The 16,900-nt window shown below is 32.2% G+C and overlaps 2 long non-coding RNA genes across 2 annotated transcripts; one reads left to right on the forward strand and one right to left on the reverse strand.

Annotated features, from left to right (window-relative positions):
* Positions 1–1,124: 1,124 nt before the first annotated feature.
* Positions 1,125–5,911, reverse strand: LOC139512505 (uncharacterized). Its single transcript, XR_011662291.1, has 3 exons — positions 5,716–5,911; positions 2,499–2,586; positions 1,125–1,624 (listed from the first exon to the last, which is right to left on the reverse strand). It is a non-coding gene; the product is annotated as an uncharacterized lncRNA (long non-coding RNA).
* A 5,988-nt stretch (positions 5,912–11,899) lies between these two features.
* On the forward strand, positions 11,900–16,198 carry LOC139512504 (uncharacterized). The gene is made up of 3 exons (XR_011662290.1): positions 11,900–12,026; positions 14,022–14,220; positions 15,585–16,198. It is a non-coding gene; the product is annotated as an uncharacterized lncRNA (long non-coding RNA).
* The last annotated feature ends 702 nt before the right edge of the window (positions 16,199–16,900 follow it).

The raw sequence follows: 16,900 nt of genomic DNA on the forward strand, positions 1-16,900 counted from the left end.
TAAATCAATTCTCGCCGTAGAATTTATAAATCAATTCTAGCCGTAGAATTTATAAATCAACCGTATAATTTGTTACAGTAAATTAATTCTAGCTGTAAAATTTTAATTTGTAATCAATTCTAACCGTAGAACTGACTAAAAATTTGGTTAGTTCTACGTAGAACTGTCTAAAACTAATTTGGGTAGAACTGTCAGGATCAGTTCTAGGTAGAACTGTCCAAATCAGTTCTAGGAAGAACTGACCAAATCAGTTCTAGAACACTGGACACTTTTAATTTGCAAAACACTCATTTGCAAATCCGCCGCCGCCTCAAACAAGAGCTACAATATCATGTATATAACCAAAATGTGCGGAATTACATGGGATTCAATAATTTCATTGGTTTTATACTGTTACTTTCATATTTATTTTGCAATTTGAATTATAAAAACATGGGATTTTCAATATCCCATGGGACAGGGCAAAATCCCATGGGATTTACCATTATCCCATGGGATTTTGGTTAAATCCCATGGGATTTTTTTTGGTCCCATGGGATTATTGTAGTCCCATGGGATATTTGTTGTCCCATGGGACAAAAAAAATCCCATGGGACTATAATTATCCCATGGGATTTTTAATATCCCATGGGACAAAATAAAATCCTATGGAATTAAAATTATAAATATATATATATATATAAATATAAAGTTATGTGTATGTTACAATGAATGCTGTTTGGTAGTAAAATGTTTTAAATGTATACGAGTTTTTTTTATATTTTTTATATATACATATATATAATTTTTTTTAAATTTTGTCACAAACATGTTTTTTATTTCTTTATATGACAATAAAGATTATTCTTATTTTGGAATGTATAATAATAATATTTTACAGTCAATTTCTAAATAAATGAAAAAATATTGTTTTGAAATCTTTGTCTTGTTTATTCTATTATGAAAATAGAACTGAAAAAATATTTCATATTCTGACTGAATAGTTCACTCTTTTCATGAGGTAAGATTTTCTTTGTTATAGGTTCATTGCAATACTTGTATAGGCAAACGATTTGAATTATAATATATAACTTTGTGGTGTACATAATAGTATGCTTATATTTGCAAATTTATAATATAAACACTTTTTGTTAAAGTTTTTGCTTTCTTTATTCACAACTTGCTATGTACAATTATTCAGTCCACTATATAAGAGTGAAGTCAATAAATAATTTCATTCACTAGAATATTCCTGCAATTCTTAGACAAAACATTTTTTCAATCTGTTCTTCAAAGATCTTCCTCTGTACATCTTTATTGAATCGAGAGATTCAAATGAGAAGACAAAGCAAGTTTATTTGGACAACAACATTCTAATATCTTGTTCATTCGTTCCATCTTTCAATTGATAATTACATTGTTGTATTTATATGATCAAGTTCTTGTGCATCAATGATCGTGATGATATGACTCCTTTTTGTTTATAGTCATCATGTTGAAATTTCCTCTTTTAAATAAATGTAGGAAAAAACATGTTCCATTTCAAATTAATAAAAAAGTCGCACTATGGAGAAAAATATCAGCTTTAAGTTTTCCGTTCAGTATTGATCTGTGAATGATGACCATGAAAATCCAGATTTCTGACCTACAAATACACAAACTCAAAAATTATCAGTGAAGAGATCAATAAAATGGCTATTATATTATGTTTATGATTAATATGATAAACTTTCATTTAAATATTCAAGTACTAAATTACAGAAATCGCTTAAATTTTATAATAGTTTAGTTAAAGTACAGCTTATTTAAAATTATAATAAAAAATATAGGCCACCGTTGAGTTAAATAAGATATTACATTTTTAATGCCAAAAAATGGCATTTTTGCACCAAAGGGAGATAATTTGGAGCTTTTTCAATGATATATGCATTTTAAAAGTCATCTGGGGCCAAACCGAATTGATTGTTTTGAATGATTTGGTGTACCATATGATAAAGATATAAATAAATTGAGTTATGAAAAAAAAATATTAAAACATTTTTCTGAAATTGTTATACCCTAGAGCCTCCTTAAATGTCATTTGATCTCTATTGGAGAAATGTCTCATTGGAAATCAGACTGCTAAGTGTTTCTTATTTTTATATCAACCTAGCCATATTATACCTGTCTAATATCAGGAGCTTGTACATAGTTCAGTGGTTGATGTTGGTTCATACCCGTCATTTTTATTTTTCATAATTTTTTGTTTTTATAAATTAGTCTGGTATATTTGACGTTTGAATTGATGCTCTGTTTCAAATTTGGTTAGTGTTGACTTTTATAGATTACTATAACATGTATAGGGTATGGGTTTTCTCATTACTTACAGGTCATCAATGGCCTCTAATAAGTAATGACAATGCTTACATCCACTAAATTGAACTCTGATGGATAGTTTTCTCTTTAATCATACCACATCTTATTTTAATAAATATTTAATTATTATTCAAGGACAAAATTTTTTATAACAGTGGACTTACCATTTAGGCTTTGTTGACCTCTGTAAATCTTATTTTGTTGATAATTTCTTCTGTTTATAGTTTCCCCTTTATCTTTCATGTTCTTGCCCTACACATAAAAGGGTAAACATCATTTAATGACAACAATAACTACTACATGTATTACATAATTAGTAGGCAACTGAAAATTTTGTCTTATTTGTATATAACATCAACTTACTCATCATTCTTGCTGTTCAATATCATGAATATTATCATTATTCTATGAATATGAGGTCACAGTAAAATTAACCTTGGCAGGCAGACATCTTTTTTTATTTGATACCTTGTAGTCATTCCATACAACAAGTAGACCTATGCTTAAAAAATCTAAGGCCAAAATTAAAAATATGTTTGTTTCCCCTCCCCCCACACGGGTCAAAAATAAGCGCCAGGGTCAAAAAATTATTTTCCACAAAAAAATCGAAATTATTTTTTTCCTGAAAATAATTTGTTTCCATTTTTGGAAAGTGCTTGAAAGCAGAAGGATTGATAATCTAAATAAATACACTCAAATTGAGCACAAACAACTGATAAGTGGCCTGGACTGGACAAGTCAAACCATTCATGTGACCATGCTATGACAATCACATCCAGTTAAAAAAAACTAGAGGCTCTCAAGAGCCTGTGTCGCTCACCTGTTAATGTTTTTACTGATGTCGGCCATCTTCGTTGGTAGGCGGGGTCATTAGACATTTTTTTTTAAATAGATACCCTAGTATTATGATTGTGGCCAAGTTTGGTTAAATTTGGCCAAGTAGTTTTAGAAATGATTTTTATACAAGTTACAAAAATGACGAAAAGTTGTTCAATATTGACTATAAAGGGCAATAACTCCTTAAGGGGTCCTCTAACAATTTTGATCATGCTGACTTATTTGTAGATCTTACTTTGCTGAACATTAATGCTGTCTACAGTTTATCTCTATCTATAATAGTATTCAAGATAATAACCAAAAACTGCAAAATTACCTTAAAATCACCAATTTTAGGGCAGCAACCCAACAACAGGTTGTCCAATTCAACTGAAAATTTGTGAGGGGATATATCTTATTCTGATGGACATTTAAATCTTGAAAGATTTGCCCTAAATGTCTTAGTTTCAAAGATATAAAGCAAAACCTGCATTTTACCACTATGTTCTAATTTTAGCCATGTCGGCCATTTTGTTTGGTAGGCTGGGTCAGCGGACACATTTTTTAAACTACAAACCACAATGATAATTGTGGCCAAGTTTGGTTAAATTTGGCAAAGTAGTTTCAGAGAAGAAGATTTTTAAAAAAGTTACAAAAAATTATGAAAAGTTGTTAAAAATTGACTATAAAGGGCAATAACTCCTTAAGGGGTCGACTGACAATTTTGGTCATGTTGACTTATTTGTAGGTCTTACTTTGCTGAACATTATTGCTTTTACAGTTTTAATATCTCTATCTATAATAGTATTCAAGATAATAACCAAAAACTGCAAAATTTCCTTAAAATAACCATTTCACAGGCAGCAACCCATCAACAGGTTGTCCGATTCGTCTGAAAATTTCAGGGCAGATAGATCTTGACCTGATCAACAACTTTACCCCAATTTGCTCTAAATGCTTTGGTTTTTGAGTTATAAGCCAAAAACTGCATTTTACCCCTATGTTCTATTTTTAGCCATGGTGGCCATCTTGGTTGGTTTGACAGGTCACGCCACACATTTTTAAAACTAGATACCCCAAGGATGATTGTGGCCAAGTTTGGTAGAATTTGGCCAAGTAGTTTCAGAGGAGAAGATTTTTGTAAAAGTTTACGGACGACGGACGCAGGACATCAGACGACGAACGCCAAGTGATGAGAAAAGCTCACTTGACCTTTCAGGTCAGGTGAGCTAAAAAAAACCTGCCTTCCTGGTCTGTTTACAAAGGGTAGACCCGGGGGAGGGGAAACAGACATTCTTTTAAATGTGGCCTGATAAAATGACAAAACCAAGAAAACTTATCATTGACCAAAGAACAATAAAATGCGGTCATGGTTTATATATGAATCTGCCATTCAGACATGCACACCTTACAATTGTTTCATATCTACCAAATATAATCTACCTGTAACTTTAAACATATATGATAAACTGACAAAACAATGCAGTGTTTCATTGACCAATGAACCATGCATGAAAATGAGGTCAAGTTCATATAAAATATGACACACAGCTAAGTGCATCTTACAATTATTTCATTCACTAAATAAAGGGGCCTTATTGCTTACAGTATCCGGAAAATAGACCAAACCACAAAAACTAAATATTTTCAAAGTTCCTTATACCCTGCCAATTTGTTATGGTTGTGCCTGTTCCAAGTCAGGATCCGATAATTCAGTGATTGTCATTTGTTTATGTGTAACATATCTGTTTTTCAATTTTTTTGTACATAAATTAAAGCACAATACATTTGTACATGAAACACAAAGCTCATCACTGAGATAGTAGTCTCAGATAGAGGGAGGCGGGGTCAACCAAACTCCCCTATTCAATCTGAATGCAGGACAGAAAGTCACAGTCAAAAAGTCACACACTGTCACAGGACAAAAAGTCACAATTTAGTTTTGAGATTATTTTTCTTTGAACAAGAAAACACTCTTTTTGTATTTTTCTTGAAGTTTTATACATGAACATGATGTAGCAACTTTTAAATTAAAATTTATTAAAAACAAATAAATCAGTGCATTAGGTTTGTGCACATTACCATTACATTTGCACACAAAAATCATTACGTTTGTGTGCAGCTTTTGATTACATTTGCACGCATTTTTTAACATGTAAATATAAAAAAAAAAGATATACATGATATAGTATGATTGCCTTTTACAGCTGACTATGCGGTATGGGCTTTACCTCGGGCTTTGCTCATTGTTGAAGGCTGTTTGGTGACCTATGGTTGTTAATGTCTGTGTCATTTTGGTCTCTTGTGGACAGTTGTCTCATTGGCAATCATACCACATCTTCTTTTTTATATTATGAACAATTTTCTAAAATTAAAAATGAATATATGTAATAAAAAGAAGATATTTCAAAATCTTTTTTCATTTATATTCAATCAATTGTCAACAAATTGTTTGTGACTTTTTGTCCTATCAACTTTGTTACTCTATGCCTGAGTTTGACATGTGTTTGACTTTTTGTCCTGTGACTTTTTGTCGGAATGTCCTGTGACTTTCTGTTCGTTTACCTTCCATCTAAATCAGTGAACTGAATAATTGTTTTTTGCAGAAGTCCGGGGAGTGTTAAAAAATCACATGACTGTGCAAGTTGAGAGTCAACACTTACACAGGGACTACACAATACTTTTTCAGAATGTCAGCAAAAAAGAATCACTGGTGACAGGGGAGTGTAACCGATGAATTGATCCTGAATCAGATAAGATTTTCCCGGTACGTCTAAACACCGCTCAGGAGGACCTCCTGGTGCACACATGCAGGACATACAAAGTGCACTCATGGCAGACCCTATATAGTCGCCGTCGTATCTGCACACATGATGGATGCATATATTCGTTATAGATCGTCATACACTTCTCATTTTAGAGTTAAATTTGCAAGCAACCTCTTAAGATTTTAAAATAATAATGCTACTAAAAATATATTATTTCCCCCAATTTTCGCAATTTTTTCGCCATATAAAATATTTAGGCGACTGTGCTTTTAGTGAATATAAACGATTACGAGGCCTCACGAATAAATATAAATATGAAATATACTGGAACATCGATTAGCATAGATCGAGCAGCAGAGAAAACTTCCACATAAATCTCGAAGTTATTTACGCCGGAGAATAGAACTTGAGTCTCTGTAAAAAGGCAGTCAATCCTAACAGAACTGTATTAACTTAACGATACATGTACATCAAGTTCCAGCACCTCACCAAGCACACCAAGCACCCTTGCCTTGCATACTGAGATGGCAAACTGGTGTGTGTCAGTATTTTAATATAAAACTGCGTAGGTTCATATCGTTTGATTCAACGTTTGTTTGGTTATTTTTTAAGGATCGTTGTAAAATTATATCTAAATCTTTGTTAAAATACGATTTTAAATTGTTCAATTCTTTCTATTTCATAATTTTGTCAAAGTCTACTTTTTAAAGTTTTAAATTTTACAGAAAAAATGAATATTCCATTTTGATTTGAAGAAAATCTTTTTGAACTGTCATGACATGGTGTTGCAAAGCTGATTACAGGTAACTATAACATACAGTAATTTTCCATTTCGACAGTGCGTGTATTCTCGGGTGTGTATAACGTATAGTTTTCTAGAGAACATCCTGTCTACGTGTAATACAGATTGATGACATTATACAACATTTCTTTGGTTAAATGTGATAAGGTATCTGTGTCCATTCCCTATTTCAACACCACTAATTTTTCGAAGAAAAAAAATAAAAAAAAAAATTTATATGAAATTGAGAAGAAAAGTAGCAAATATAAACTTCAGTAATTGCGCATTGAGTAAACATAATTCCAATATTGCATGAACAAATCCGTGAGAAAACGTATATATACATGTATGAATAAAGATGTGTTTTAAAAGACCTATTGGCATTATTTCACACTAGGACCTAAGATAACTAGAACCAAGGACGTATATTATATTATATATATACGTCCTTGCTAGAACTAAGCAATGGTTGATCCAGAAATTTTCATAAGTGGGGACTCATTGACTGCCTTAGAGTGTTCACGTCCAGTCATGCTTCCGTGATTCCCTATATAATCTACCATTTGTTTCCAAAGATTTAGGAGGGGGGCTGGTACACACATATATATATAAATATACCTCTGCGGCGGAGCCAGCCATTTGAAAAGGAGGGGGTCTCAACCCAGGACAAAAGGGGGAGGGGGTGGTTCCAACCATATGTCCCCATTCAAATGCATTGATCGTTCAAAAAAAGGGGAGGTTCCAACCCCCGAAACCCTCCCCCTGGATCCGCCACTGATACCTAGTATGCATATAATTAAGAACAGCTTTGAATATATGCATATAAAATAATGGTACGTTTAAAAACCGTTCAGGATCTCCTGGTTGCACACAGGACATTAAGTAACTTGGGACATATATATATAATAGTAAGAGTTCAGGGTATACATTCGATAACTAGCATATTTTATAATTTTGTTATTTTTGTTTTGATAAAATCAGAGACATATAATACATGTATTGAGACATATATATATGTGTGTCTCTGAAAAAATCAAACCATCTTTAAAGAAGTTATTTCAGTTTGAATCGACTGTCTTTTGCATTAGAATTCCAAAACGTTAATGTTATTTACAAATGCCAAAACCTGCAAGAAAGAAACATTTATATTCGGTGATTTTTACAGTAAACGTTTTCGTAATTTGTTTTAAAAAATATTAAAAAGTACATGTACATCGTTTTTTCAAGATTTGTATAGTAACTGGTTTAATTAAGTCCCCTTGATGAAATTTTAATTGCGAGACGCTAATTAATAAACTATGATCTATCTATCGGCATGCGTCGTTATTTGGGATACGTCACGGATGACCGATGATCATATTCAATACGATATACCAATCGTCATTTGAATTTGGTCAATTGATCTTTAATAATTAGGACTAATTGGTGATGGCAGAGAATAAGTCGCTGGTGATGGTTAAAAACACATAGAAGTAAACTTTGCAAAAAAAAAGGTTTCCTCGGAAAAAATTATGAAAATATATGAATATGCTAAATATTTTTTTTTTCCGAAATAATAATTAAAGACGTTTAGAAATAACAAATTTTCACAGTTGGGAAATTTTCAATTCAAGTTATTTCATTTTGAAAACGTTGAGAAATATAGATCTTATTATATGTTAAATGTGGGCCGCTTGGAGATCAACTTGTGAAACCCTGAATAATTAGGGTTTGTCTACTTTCGTCTTTTTCAATTGCCAAACATTTTATAATCAAGGATTTGTACAAGGCCTTGTTATAATGAATATTATCGCCAATATCACCATAATTAAATAAAGAACAGATACAATATTCGCCTAAAGAGTTTGCCATCTAACAATTCAAAATGAAATGTTGAGTCGAAACTGAGGTACCAAATCTATAAAAAGAATCACTATTTTAGTCGAAATTAAACTGTATATATTCTTTTTTTCAAAACTCCTGAAATAATTTAACATTATCTATAGAGAGCTTACATATGCAAATCTGTTTAGAAGTATGTGAGCGTAAATAAAATTTGTTTATTACCCCCCCCCCCCCTTTTTCCTTCTATAAAATTTAATTGTAAACGGTTTTCGTTCTTAATTTGTGTTTGCTCATTAACTGGGGTTCATGCTGTCAAAAAACAAAAATGTCTCCTTGTGTAAAAGTTATTGATAAAAAAAAAATTGAAGCTTCCAGAAGAATAATGGTACGTCTAAACACCGCTTGAAGGACCTCCTGATTGCACTCATGACATACGAAGTGCACTCAGGACCCTTTATAGTCATCGCACACAGGATGGATGCATATATTCTTTATACGCTTCTTATTTTAGAGTTAAATTTGGTAGAATTTGAAATCGAACTTAGATAGATATGTTACATTTGTAATTCTTACAATAATAAGGGCACGTGTCACTGATTACACAACTACTGAGCCATGAATTATCCAATCAACAAAATTAATTGGATTATCTTTATTGTTGTTTTATACATTGTGTTGTTAGTACAGTGTGACCATGCGGGAAGTAATATTGTGACGTCTAGAATGAATATCACGATGTTTTAAGATTTTCGTCTTTTATTAAGATTTCGTTCCATAAATTTTTAAGTTTTATTCTTAATTTTATTATCATGTCCTGGACCAGTAATTAATTCTTTGCACGAGTTTGAAAAGGGAAATAAATGTTCATACTTTAAAAGAATTTATATTAATTAAAGTTTTGTATATGGAATCCGTTCTAAACGGTAAAAGCCGTACTTTTCAAACAATCAAACTCATATACATGTAGTTAGATGTTATTTCTCATTTTTATCGAACTTGTCCAGGAATTTTATTTTTGAGTTATACGAATATTTTAAGAAATCCGTTTTTATTAAGTTTTTTTTTCTCTAATTAAAGTCGTTTTGTCCAGTTTCACAAGCCTGAAACGAATTTCAATGCGAAAATAAATTCTGAAAATGAACTTGTCTCCGTTTTCGTCTCCGTTTTTTAAAAATTATGATATTTTGGGTATAATTATTTCTAAAAAAATATGTAAGTTAGATTGTAGTAGCGAGAAATTATAAAAAAGAAGATGTGGTATGATTGCTAATGAGACAACTATCCACAAAAGACCAAAATGACACAAACATTAACAAAGAAAGACTATTTCGAAGACAGTTTATTGACACGAAATCCGTTCAAACCACGACTAAGTCTTCGTGCACAGATTTCCGTTAAGGTTAAACTGAATATTGTACATAATTGTCTTCTCTTGTATAATGGTTTGTTGAGAATAAAGATATACAAATGTAATAAAATTTGATATTCAGTCAACATTGTGTTTGTTTAAAAACTTGATTTAGATAGAGAGAGAGAAAAGAATCACACTGAAAAACAAAAATCGAACTTGTTACAGAAAAAAAACTATAAAATAATTTTCTTTATTCGTGAACTGCAAAACACAACAAATTAATTTACCCGTCATCATGAAAAATAAACTGAAAAAGCACATCGAATGAGATATATATTTTATTTTTTCTATATGCAAATTCATGTTAAAGGTAAAACTGAACTAAACGATACAATTCCTAAAAAACAATAAAGATAATCCAATCAATTTTGTTGATTGGATAATTCATGGCTCAGTAGTTGTGTAATCAGTGACACGTGCCCTCATTATTTTATAAGAATTAACATATCTATTTAAGTTCGATTCAGGCGCGGATCCAGAGGGGGAGGGGGTTCCGGGGGCGTTGGAACCCCCCCTTTTTTTGGCCGATCAATGCATTTGAATGGGGACATGTAGTTGAACCCCCCATTTTTTTGCCCTCGGTTAGGCCCCCCCCCTTTTTAAAATGGCTGGATCCGCCCCTGCGATTTCAACTTCTACCAAAATTTAACTCTAAAATAAGAAGCGTATAACGAATATAAACATCCATCATGTGTGCAGATATGATTACGGTAATGGGTCCTGAGTGCACTTTGTATGTCCTGAGTGCACTCAGGAGGTCCTGAGCGGTTGTTTAGACGTACCCGAAGAATAAATCATTTCCTGAACCTAAAATACATTTATCTGTAATTAAAGAAAATTCGCCTAAAACATTCTCTCATATAAAAATTCGCCTAAAACATTCTCTCATATATTTAAACAATTAATTGTAAAATAATTAATTCAACGTCGGACTTTCTGTCTGTTTACTAATACTTTTCTTGTTCAGTTTAGTTTATACCCATAATAGATGAACGGAAATAAGTACTTTTTTTAGGAAAATTTACAACTAGATGAACGGAATTAAGTACTTTTTAGGAAAATTTACAACTCAAATTTTCAAAAACAAAATTCTACACTTTTTACCTGGATGTTTTTCTCTGTCTCGAAGCCGCAACCTTTGACCCCGTATCAAACGTAGCGACCAACACCTCACATGACGTATTCTCGATGTTGAGGTATTGACAATATACAATCACATTTATCAATATACAGCAAGTAAGTAATTTGGTGTTGAATGCCAGTAGATCAGAATTTGTTAATTGAACTTTACCTGTTTAAGGGGCACTAGCTGCCAAATTCATGTTCTTCATCGATTTTAATAAAATTCACATTAAACGTGTATATAGTGTTGAATTGTTTATTAAAATGTTAAATTGCGCACAATCTTGGCTGATATGCATAAAACCATTATATTTCATGACACTGCATGAAAAAGAAATTGACTTATCGTATAATACAGTGGCGGATGCAGGAATTTTCGAAAGGGGGGGTGCTAGCCCAGGGCAAAGGGGGGGGGGGGTGCAGGGGGGGTGCAAACATATGTCCCGATTCAAATGCATTGATCGGCCAAAATAAAGGGGGGGTGCGGACCCCCGGAACCCCCCCTCTGGATCCGCCACTGTAATACCAGAACCAGAGACATATATATTGTATCTAATATCTCTGCCAGAACTAAAAAAATAAACTACAGTAAGTCCACATACACATAAGAGGGTATGGATGTGAATTAACAGTATAGAGAAAAAAGGACAAAGAAAAAAAGGAATAAAGAATAGTGAAAGAAAGAGAATAATGGAAAAAAGTGTAAGTTATTAAAAATATAACTAAAAAAAGAAGACAGAAAAAAAGACACCCCTCCGAGACGAGCCTTACATGCACTGTTATTACCCAAGGTTAATTTTACGGCGGCTCATTTTATTTTGGCTTAGAAATATTATAAACATAATTGACAAGTTTCCTTCCCCTGCATTCTCGATCCCACATGTAAATAGCACGGTGATTTTCAAAAAGACATTGATACATCATTACAACACACACTTGCCGTCAGTATTTGAATATATTGATTAAGAAGGTATAGAAGATTAATGCACGCACACTATTATCCACCACTGGCCTAAATAGTTAGTCCGCAAACAACGAGGGTAATAAAAACCCAGCACTTTGAACACAGCCACCGGCATGGTGTGAATCTGAAAGCTTCCCACTATCCATTTCTACCCATAGAAAACTTTCGCCTTTCATTTATCAAAAATGAAATATGTTGATATTAATGGTATATAAGAATTATTGGGGAATTCAAACCATTCCTATTGTAAGTGATAAAACTAAATTTATATCAGGGTGATTGAAATGAGGAAAAAAAAGGGGGGATCAGGAGTTCAGGGCCCCCTGTTTGGGAAAAGAATTGGTTGATTATATATGGAATCACTGAGTCATGGCAGGAGCAGGCCCCTCTTAGGCAGTCGGTGGGCCCCACTTATGAAAAATTCTGGATCCACCACTGTGGTCAGGGTGGTCTTCAGTTGTATTATCTTTTTTAAAAAAAAATTACACCTGTATAGTGTATATTCTTTAGTGTAAATCAAGGGAAAATACTGTGAACTATCTGTGCATTGGGGCTTATTAAAAGGTATTTCGGGGGGAAGAAAGAAGGGAGGGTGAGTCCATGGGAGGTAATCCCCACCCCTTTCAATTTGAGAATATGCTATTATCTTGTAAACGGTCCAGATCCCCATCCCTAAACCATATATATTCTTGAATGGGACGATAAAACAAATCAAATGAAATTAAAAGGAGGTCTTTGGGGGTTTCACCACTCTGTTCAATTTGAGAATGTGCTATTATCTTGTGAACGATCCAGATCCCCACCCCTAAACCATATATATTCTTGTCGGGGACAATAAAATTAATAATGAAATAAAATAAAAGTGAAGTCCCACCCCCTCTAGTTTGAAAACTTGTAAACGGTCAAGATCCCCACCCCTAAACCATATTTATATATTCTTGTATAGAACAATAAAACAAATAAAAGGAAATATAGGGAGAGTCCATGGGGTTCACCCCCACCCCCACATGTTTGAGAAACTTTTAAATGGTTGAGATCCCCTGTCATCCAGTGGTTAGGTGAAAAAATTTCAGGATCCCTGATCCCCACCGTCAAACCATATATATTCTTGTATGAGACAATAAAACAAATCAAATGAATATAGGATCATCCCCTTTGTCTTGGGTTGGGAACCCCCCTTTTTAAAATGGCTGGATCCGCCCCGGCATACCATCTAGCTAGCTATAAAGGCTTTAAAAATATGAAATCAAACAAGGAAATTAACAGTTTAGGCAACTGTTTTGAATTTAAAAAAAAGTCTTTTACATATATAACAATGTTAAATTTTTTGTGCATTTATTTTTGCTTATCGTATTTTCAATAATGGACAAAATTGCATGATTGAATATTGTAATTTAAGAAAAATCAGCATACATGATATAAAATGGGAAGTGGAAACTGGGAATTTGACAAAGAGACAACAACCCAATCAAAGAGCAGACAACGGCCGAAGGTCACCTATGGGTCTTCAATGCAGTGAGAAAAATTCGGCACTGGTCTTCAGCTCATAAATATGTATCAGAAATGAAAACGAGATACAGCTTTCAGTTGTATTAATAAAAACCTCATAATAAGTTCTGAATATCAGAATATACAGTATTGCAAGATTCTCTCAAAATGTACACATAGAGCTGAAAAACTGTCAGTGACTGTAAAATTAATCATGCTAACATTAAAGTCCATGGAGTCCATCTTAATATGCATACTCTCGTACAAAAGAATATAAGTATGCAATAGACATCAAGTTTTCAAAAATAAGAGTATCTATGCCATTAATTTACGACAAGATCTTAATCAAGTAATAATTTCGGTTTTTTTAAATATTTCGGAGGTTAGTATGACCTCCTCTTTGGTGATGATGTTTTCGTTTTAAAGTTGGGAAAATTGTTTGTACATGTACCAACAAAAATAAAAACACAAAGTCAATCTAGAATTATGTTTTTATCATTTTTTTATGTTTAGGTTGTCAGCAAGATGAAAAGGACAAGTATGCAGTTCAAAATTCAAAATGTGGATAAGTTGAGGTTCTAGGTCTTACCTTTGCAGATTTTCATATTTTGCATGAATGAAATCAAAGGTTATATGATGGACAGCAGAGAAAGAAAAAAACAACTTTTCAATTATCCTGCTCCTGGATAAATGTAAAACATCTTGTTTTTCGGTAAGTTTTATGCTCTGTTTTGATAGTGTTAGTGCATTCATCTTTCCAGTCTTTCCTCTAAATTGTAAGTTTTTGGTGAGTGTTCACCATGAATTTCAGTAAGTAACTTGTGGATTTACATGTATATACTCAAAATTTAGTACTAATATTAATGGGATTTTAGCATGACATCCTGCCAAATGCTTGTTAATCATGTTTATGTTCCAGAACAAACAAGTATTTGGACTGTACGCTTGCCCAATTTTAAGAAGTTGGTCAAGTTTATTACAAACAAATGTACAGTACAGATCAGCATAACTGAAATCTTAAATAGATTAATACAAAAAGTTTAATTGCAGTTAAAATAAAAACACAGGTTTGGTCGAGCTGGTACCAGACAGTACAAATATACTTAAATGGTCTGACTGTACACATATGGTGGGACTGTAAGTTCTGGACCGTAAAAGTAACATCCGAATACTGATATGGTCTGGAACATTTATACATGTCTTAAAATTAATATCAAACACATTGGTGTTTGATAGAACTATAATGTTTTGGGATATCAAAATCAAAAATATCCCATTTTTACTTTTAATAAAGAAGAAGATTATTGATGTATGTTTAAATGTATATTAAAATGAGACAGCAAGCCAACAACACAAAAAATAAGGATAAAACATACATATTTTTTTTGTATCAATGTTATAATTTCCAATATGTTCAAGGTATTTTTTCATTGAAATAAAACACAAATTGAAATCTGTCTGAACTTCAAAAGCTTAAAGAAATATTGTTTCTGTTGTCTGCATTTTGTATAATATATTGCAAATTCTTGTGAATAATAGAATGTTATTACAGTTGTCTAAAGTTTTAACATTGATCATAAATTCATAAATTATTACGTGCATTTATTATTGCGATTCTGTCATTTTAGACTAAAATGCAATTTTAAATTTTACGATTTTGAGAAAAATCCTGTTTAATCCATATAAAATATTTCATAATGCGAGTTTAAATTATTGCGTTTACAACTCCGTTGCATTTTTCGCAATAAAAAAAAACTCGCATTAATTCCGAATTTACAGTATATATATATATTATGTATATAACTTGGGAAAATACCCAAATGTTATAAAGAAGAATAAATTAATTGATTGTTATATGGTATTAGAATAGGAAGATGTGGTATATTGCTAATTTGACAACCCTCCATCAGAGACCAAAGGATGTAGGCCGTTAGCAACTGATGACACTGGACAACCTTTAACAATCAGTAAAATCCATATCGCATAGCTATTTTTATTGAAAATCATATTATTGCTACATGTATGAAAACAATTTTGTATAATCCATTACTTTAGATTTTATTGGTTCTTTTTCAGAAGGATTGAAATTCACCACCTAGAATAAATGGAGAAAACATAGAAACAAGACCAGAATAAATTCAAAGACAAAAGTTGGATCAGTTATTATTTTCATCACTCAGTCAATGATTTGAAGTTCTTTTAAATTCAAAAAAATATTGAAACCACAATAATGTCAAAGTTCTGTGCTGAATGTCCAAAAAGTGGACTATACCATCAAACAATGCTGGATGATAAGAAACTAGTAATGTTTTGTGTTGAGGGATATTGTGAAAAAAATAGATTAACTTAAATAGCTACTAGTATGTTAAGCCTAACAATAGAGTTTTTATTGATTTCAAATGGCAAATAATTGTGTTTCAAGAAAGTATTCTATAATTCATGAATAAACATATATTGATACTTACATTATCTGCTTTGTTGTTTAAAAGTTTAGTTTTGAACAGTTAAAGAACAATATGCTAAATTAACATTTCCCAAGAAAAAAAGATATTCAATTAAAAAGATTCATCTTATAATAATTTACTACCAAATAGAAAACATTGTAACATACACATTACTGTTTATTTATATCTATATATTTACAATTAGAATCCCATAGGATTTTAATTTGTCCCATGGGATATTAAAAATCCCATGGGATAATAAAAATCCCATGGGATTTTTTTTGTCCCATGGGACAACAAATATCCCATGGGACTACAATAATCCCATGGGACCAAAAAAAATCCCATGGGATTTAACCAAAATCCCATGGGATAATGGTAAATCCCATGGGATTTTGCCCTGTCCCATGGGATATTGAAAATCCCATGTTTTTATAATTCAAATCGCAAAATAAATATGAAAGTAACTGTAGAAAACCAATGAAATTATTGAATCCCATGTAATTCTGCACATTTTGGTTATATACATGATATTGTAGCTCTTGTTTGAGGCGGCGGCGGATTTGCAAATGAGTGTTTTGCAAATTAAAAGTGTCCAGTGTTCTAGGTTAGAACTGTTCTAGCTAGAACTGACTAAAAGGTGTCAGGCTGACAGTTCTACGTACTGTCCTAGAACAGTTCGCCTGACAGATTTAATGAGAGGTTAGAAGTGATCTCCACTGTAGTCTGTTAAACCTTGGTGAACTTCATTTTACCTTTTTTTTTAATTCAATACATATTAATAAGTAAATGCAAATGGTATTTGGTTTTTCGAATTCATAGATGATGAACGTGCGGAGGATTGTCTTTAAATAAGGCAAATACTAAGGAAGCATGTTATGAAAAGTATCCCAATAACTTAAATCTGACAATTCATTGTCAACGTCATGGACGAAAGGTTGCCGTGAA

This window comes from Mytilus edulis, chromosome 2 (genome assembly GCF_963676685.1).
Source record: "Mytilus edulis chromosome 2, xbMytEdul2.2, whole genome shotgun sequence".
NCBI classification, from domain to species: domain Eukaryota; kingdom Metazoa; phylum Mollusca; class Bivalvia; order Mytilida; family Mytilidae; genus Mytilus; species Mytilus edulis.